General features: G+C 55.6%; 1 protein-coding gene across 1 annotated transcript in view; it reads left to right on the top strand.

The window, feature by feature from the left end:
• The first annotated feature begins 3,339 nt into the window (after positions 1 to 3,339).
• Positions 3,340 to 6,358, top strand: part of CPLX2 (complexin 2) — a 78,890-nt gene continuing 75,871 nt past the window's right edge. The window contains exon 1 of the mRNA XM_006158891.1: positions 3,340 to 3,419. The gene's annotated coding sequence lies outside the window, so the exon portion shown is untranslated. The remainder of the gene's footprint in view (positions 3,420 to 6,358) is intronic.

Here is a 6,358-nt window from a genome sequence, read left to right as displayed (position 1 = left end):
CTCTGCAGCGAATGAAACGTGAAAATGTTGAGTAGAGACATGATACAGGAGAGCACACAACGGGCGTGGTACGCAGTGAGCAGTGCATGTGAGGGTCCTAACGGGACCCTCGGACCCCACCTGCAGGGTCGCTTGGCCAGGGCCCTGTTCCCATTCTGAGCCAGCAGCCAGCAGAGAATCTGCTGCAGGGGGCTCCGAGCCTGCCGCAGCCTCAGCTGTGCAGACAGAAGCCCAGAGCAGACACAACACTGCCTGGAGGTGAGGCGGGGCCCGTGAGCCTGGGCACTGCAGTGTGCAGTGTCAAACCGGCCTCGGTCAGACCCCTGCATGATGTGAGACCTGAGCGAGGTGCGTCAGGCCTCCGTCTCCCATCTATGACCTAGTCCCCGGGAGTCAGTAAGGTAACAAGGAAGCCCTCCATCACCTGCCTGCAGAGTGTGGTCCGCGGCCCGACAGTGACATAGCTGGGAGTTTATTAGCAATGCAGACACTCAGCTGCGTCCCAGCCTGCTGAATCGGAGTCTGCCTCTGAGCACTCCCCTGGTGATGGGTGCACACGGAAGACCTGAGAGGCCAGTCGGCTCCTGGCACGTGAAAGATGCTCATTAAACACTATGCTCCTTCCCAGCCTGCCACATACTCCGTTAGTTTCTGACTGGCAAGAGGAAGAGCCCAGGATGAGGAGAGAGGTCCTGCGGCGGACCCCTCTCTGCACTGCAGATGCTCGTTTCAAAACTGGGGAACCTAGCGAAGCTCTTCCCGTACCTGCCCATTCTGTTCATCTGAAAATCGAGAACAGTAATGACAGGCTCATTCTGGGGCCGCCGGGACGGGAAACAGATGATGTGAGGAAAAACCGCTCAGCACCTCGCTGTCGTTGCCGGTGGTGGCGGCTCAGTAAGCTGTTACTTAGGACAGCCCACGTGAAAGAAAGAAATGGATGGCATTCACAGGGCAGCCCCTTCCATTTCTAAAGCACTTCCGCTTCTGCCATTTCAACGGACTCATGACCTGGGTAAGTCGGAGCGAGATCTAGCCATTCTACAGAGAGGATAAAATCCAGAGTCAGCGTGAAGCAACTTGCCCGAGCTAACCAGGGTTTGAGTCCCTGAGTCTGACCCTGAAATCTGCTGGGCCAGCCAGTAACGTAGTGTTAGGTGACCGGATCCTGCAGGCCGACTGCAGGATCGAGTCCCAGACCTTGAATCACATGCTGGGCACCTATGCGTACATGCCCCAGATCCCAAAAGCAGGGAGAAATGGAAGAGAAGAGACCACAGAGTGACCATAGGGGTGCTTTCTTACTACCCCCCCCACCCCCATCTCTCGCCAGAGATCACATGCACCCTTTGGCAAATTTTTTAAAAATAAATAAATAAATAATCTGTCCACAAAATGTCAGCCAATAAGCATGAAAAAAAAATTAAAAATCCAACAAGACAGTATTAGAGTCTGGCTCAAACTCCTTATCTTACCGGAGGGAGAGCTGAGATCCATGGAGAATAACGCTCACCCACGGTCATTCAGCTCGTCAACCCCGAGATCAGAATTCCCAGTCCAGAGTCCTCCCAGGCTCCAGACCACCCTCCCTCGCTGCTCAGCCAGCCTGCCCCCATGAGCCCAGGGGCACAGCTGCTCTGTAGCCCCATGTCCCCTGGGCAAGTCTGGTGGTCAGAAGGCCCTGGCTGCACCTTCCTGTCCAGCCCCAATCAGAGGAGGAGCGGGTAGAAGCTGGTGTTGCCACGGTAAGGGTGCAAGACTGCGAGGACACAGTTTAGGAGCAGTCAGGTGGCAGACGAGGTCTTCGGTGGGCTGGGACTAGGGTGGGAACCCTGTGCAGGGGGGCCTGCCCGGGGACAGGAACCTGCCCTTTGCTCTGAGATACCCGTTCCGGTAGGCGGCAGGCAGAGGTGGCAGGCTCCCTCGGCAACCTCTCTCCACTCCCTGCCCACCGTCAGGGCAGGTGCTAGTTGGACATTCGTGGTCAGCTCTCAGAGCGAGGGCACCTGGCCCTGTTCACTGCTGTGTCGCCGGCAGTTAGAGCATGGCCTGGCAGTCACTCGGCCACTGAGCTACTCATTCAGTCACTGGCTCACTCAACAGACCCCTGCGTCCTACGAGGGGCCAGGCTCTGGAGAAGCAGCCAGGCCCTGCCTCGTGGAGCTCCTACTCCAGGAGTGGTTTGGTGAGAGGGTTCGGGGTTGTGTTAGGAGGTGATAGTACCGGAGAGAGAGGTAAGCATGGTCATGCTGTCGAGACCAAGGAGCTGGACTGCTGTTTTCCAGGGAGGTCCCGCCCACGTGAAGGGTCTAGAGTCAGCTAATCTCTCTCAAAATCCCTGCAGCACTCCACGCTGCCCTGAGGTCTGGGAAAGCCTGCACCGAGACCCCATCTGTAGAAGAAGCATTTGCTTCCTGGGCCACCATGAGCAGGACTAGGGTTACAGGAAGAAGAGAAAATAGGCAGTTGGGGAGGAGGTGAGGTTGAATGTAGGGCCCACACTCACCAGGCCTTGGCGCCCAGCCCAGGGAGACCCCGGCTACAGCAGAGAGCAGGGGCTGAGTGGGAAGAGTAAGGAGTGGGTTCCCATCCCAGCTCCACCCCGTGTGGCCCTGTTAGGTCACCTCCTCTCCACACCTGTGTCTTCCTCAATAGACCCTAGCCCTAATGGAACAGCAGCCTCGCTAACCCTGCAAGCTCACCAGGCAGTGCTGTCCACCAACTCCTACTGCCGCCTAAGTGCTGTCAGGCCTGACACAAAGCCCAGGAACTAGATCACCTGGGAGCCAGCACCTGCCCTGTAAGGAATGCATGGAGCCCCGGAAGAAAGCAGAGGGAGGTAGCTGCGCGTCACCAGTATCATGGCAGACATGGTCTTGTTTAACCACCACCACAGCAAGCACTTATGGGGCACTTTATGAAGGAGTGCTATTATTAATACAAGTCCCATTTTACAGACGAGGAAAATGAGGTTAGAGAGACGTAACGGCTGTACCCAAAGTTGGAACTTAAAACCAGATATGACGAACAGCCACTCTAGCCTATGGGCACCGATCAGAGCTCACGCTGTCAGAGCACAGCGCGGGCAACAGCGCAGGAGTGTTGCCTGAACCAGGGAGCAGCGGCCACCTGCTGTCAGCTCCGGTGAAGTGGGCGGAGTTGAGGCTGATGCCACACGGGGACCCCATAAAGCACCGTGGTTAGTCTTCCATGGAACCCAAAGCAGCAGTGTCCTGGGGAGAGGTGAGGGCACACCCTCACGGAGGTCCGGGGCCTTGCCCCTTCAGAAGGCCAGCTCTCACAGGCTCCCCGTGACCCCACGTCCTCTCTTCCCCTCCAGGAAGTCGTGCACCTGCCATGCTCCCTGTCGTGCTCTGCTCCTGAAGGCCTCTGCGTCCCAGCTCGGCCTGGAAGCAAAGGTAGGAGAGCCGCCCAGGTAACACCCTTGGGTGGTGTTTAGGGCGCCCCAGGTGTGATGGCGTGTCCTTCTGCTATCGCCAAGAACACGCCCCGGTCGAAATGGGACAACGTGATTGGGCAATGTGGTAGAATGGGGCTAGCTTGCGTTTTCAGAGTCGCTTACAACAAAGAAGCACTTTCCAGGGTATTATCTTACTCAATGCTCCCCGTAAACCCTGAGGTGATAGTTAGCTTCAGTCCAGGACGAGGACTGAAGCTCAGAGAGGGAAAAGGACTTGCACACAGCACGTGGCTGGTAAGTGGCTGAGTCCCAATCCCGACTGACTTTTCCTTGTCTGTAACTCAGTGGCCTATGTGCACATGGGCGCTTGCTTCGTGTCTGATGAATGAATGCGTGATGAGCTGCCCAAGGTCAATGACAGAGCGGGGCTGGGCGAGGCCCTGGTCACCAGCAAGCACTGTGCTCCTTCTGCTAGACCATGGCTTCCCGCACTGATGAGCTCCACACCCCGACTGTGTGTGGTGCCGCTACCCCCCTCTGTAGACAGAGGACGAGGGTGGAGCAGTCAGCCTCCGCTTCTCTTCCAGGTGGCCGGCCAAGCTCAGCTCACACGCAGGGCGGTTCGTCCAACTGCCTCTTCCCAACACCCACCACCAGCAATCCAGCCTGCATAGTTGTAAACTTGTTTCTTTAAATAAACAGTCTTCAGTTTCATACCAAATAGTCTCTTAAGAGGAGGAACGTCTCCAGGCCACTCGTATTTAGCACACAGCGCGCCGCGTATTTGCACAGAGAGAGTGTGCGTGGATGCAGAGCTCGCCCGATCGCTATAGATATCGCTGCTCACCCAGATGGGAGCTATTTATGACGCTGAGTCATCCGCAGCGAAAGCCACTGAGGGATTCCAGGCTGGGCTCTGCGCCCCGGCATCGCAGACCTCATGGCTCTCTGGCTCATCGTCACTGCTCACAAATAACGGGGAGAGAGAGCAAGGTCCCCACACAGAGCAGGACAGGAGACGTTCCTGCCACTGCAAATGGAGACTCCCCTAGCCATTCCTGTTTCAAGTCATCGTCTTCTGCTCCGAGCACCACCCCTTACGATTGTCCTCCAAGCCCCTCATTGTACAGAGGGGAAAACCAAGACCCAGACAGGGGAGGGGCTGCCCAGTGTCACACAGAGAATCCAACAGAGCAGGTGGCACTAGAGCCAATCTTCTGATTGCCCTCTGGGGCTTTTCCATGCCCACAGCTACCTTCCTCAGCATTACCCCAGTGTCATGGCATCTCAGCCCGAGGAGCGTCTCCTCTGCAAACCTGAATGTCACTGAGCGTCTCCTTCCAAGGGCCCTTTCACAAGAGCTGACACTGGCTTGTTTGGGTCAACATCCCACCACCACCACGTTCAATGTGAGACCCGCACACATGTATGCTAGGGGTGTGTGGACTGAGTGTTACGTAAGACCGTACCCAGCACCGATTCGTGGGGAACCGAAGTTCTCCCTTTGAAAAGCACCCATTTATCTCCACACTTTCTTCCTTGTCTCTAAGCCAGTTCTCTATCTAGGCAAAAATAGACTCCCTCCCACTCACCACCCACCTCTGCCCAATTCTATAATGAATCAATTTTATTAATAGGCTTTGGGATGGGAACTTGACAAAGGCTTTTTGTGAAAGTCACCCTTTATCTCTCTAGTATAGGCAGGGATAGTTCACTTCTCAAAGAATTCTAATAAACTGGTTGAGTGGGATTTGCCCTTACATAAAATATTCATCAATCCACCCTTTCCCTCCATATAGGATGTGTATGTGTAAGTTCTTGGCGATCTTTATCCGTCATTATGATTCTGTGCCATTGTGCTAAGAGACCGTCGAACGAGATGCAGAGAGCCTGGGCTTCGGAATCAGGGATGGTCCCACACCCACACTGAATGCCATGGGAATTGAATGGTATGTTGCCGAGAGATATCTGGCAACACATCACTCAGTGAGTGCTCGGTGCACGTTTGTGAATAAATGAACGAATGAATTAGTGACTTAGGACCCATATAAACCAGACCCGCCTGGCTCTGCAGTCCGAGGTCTCAAGCCACAGACCCCCAGGATGGTGGTGTGAAAGTCTTCAGAGGCAGACTCTGTAGAGCTAGCTACTGACTGCCTGTCTCTGGGCCATTTGTGCAGAGGGTTCCTCAGCTCCAGGGAAAGTCTGAGTCTGGAATGTGGGTTCGAAACAGAGACTCCCCCCCCCAGCACCCAGATGGTGCCCGTAACTGTTGGATTCTGCCTTTCCCCCAGCCGAAACTGGGGTGTGGACATGCAGGGATGCTCACGGTGGGCCTGCGTTGAGGTGAGGTGTGTTGTGTCACATCAGGTGACTTGGCTTTGCCTGGGTAGAGCCGACCTAAGCTGACTAGGCTTGAGTTGCCTTGAGTTTACTAACAGACCACGCTCTCGGGCTTCCCAGGGGAGATGCTTCTAGGAACTTGTGCCTAGCTTCAACCTGGTCCCATAGCACAGGGGAGACCCCAGTGTAACATTCTGGGGACAGCAAGACCTTCTGAGGACGGATTCTCAGAGAGAGCCAGGCCCATAGGCAGTACTGAGGGAAGGGATGGCAGTCTTGTTCTGCCCAGGGATACCGCAAGGCTGGCTCTCCCTTAGGTATCTTTGAAACTTAGTAGAATTCTGCCAGGATCTTTCCTTATTTTTAAGGCAAGAGATCCCTGTTCCTGGCACAGAAGGGCCCTTTAGGAGTCCCTCCTTCAGTGGGAGGGTCACGTAGACTCAGCGGAGGGGAAAAGCAGCAGACCGAGGCCAGGAGCCCAGCAGAGCACCATCCTGCAGGGACTGAGACAGCTGGAAGCTGCCTCCCTGCTGAGGAGCACCTGGGGCTCTAAGTGGGGTGGAGCCTAACTCCAGGCTCACATCGGGTCCTGCT

This window comes from Tupaia chinensis, unplaced genomic scaffold, assembly GCF_000334495.1.
Source record: "Tupaia chinensis unplaced genomic scaffold, TupChi_1.0 Scaffold000612_1, whole genome shotgun sequence".
Lineage (NCBI taxonomy): Eukaryota > Metazoa > Chordata > Mammalia > Scandentia > Tupaiidae > Tupaia > Tupaia belangeri.
Note: the sequence above shows the minus strand (reverse complement) of the source record. Positions and strands in the feature narration are given on the sequence as shown.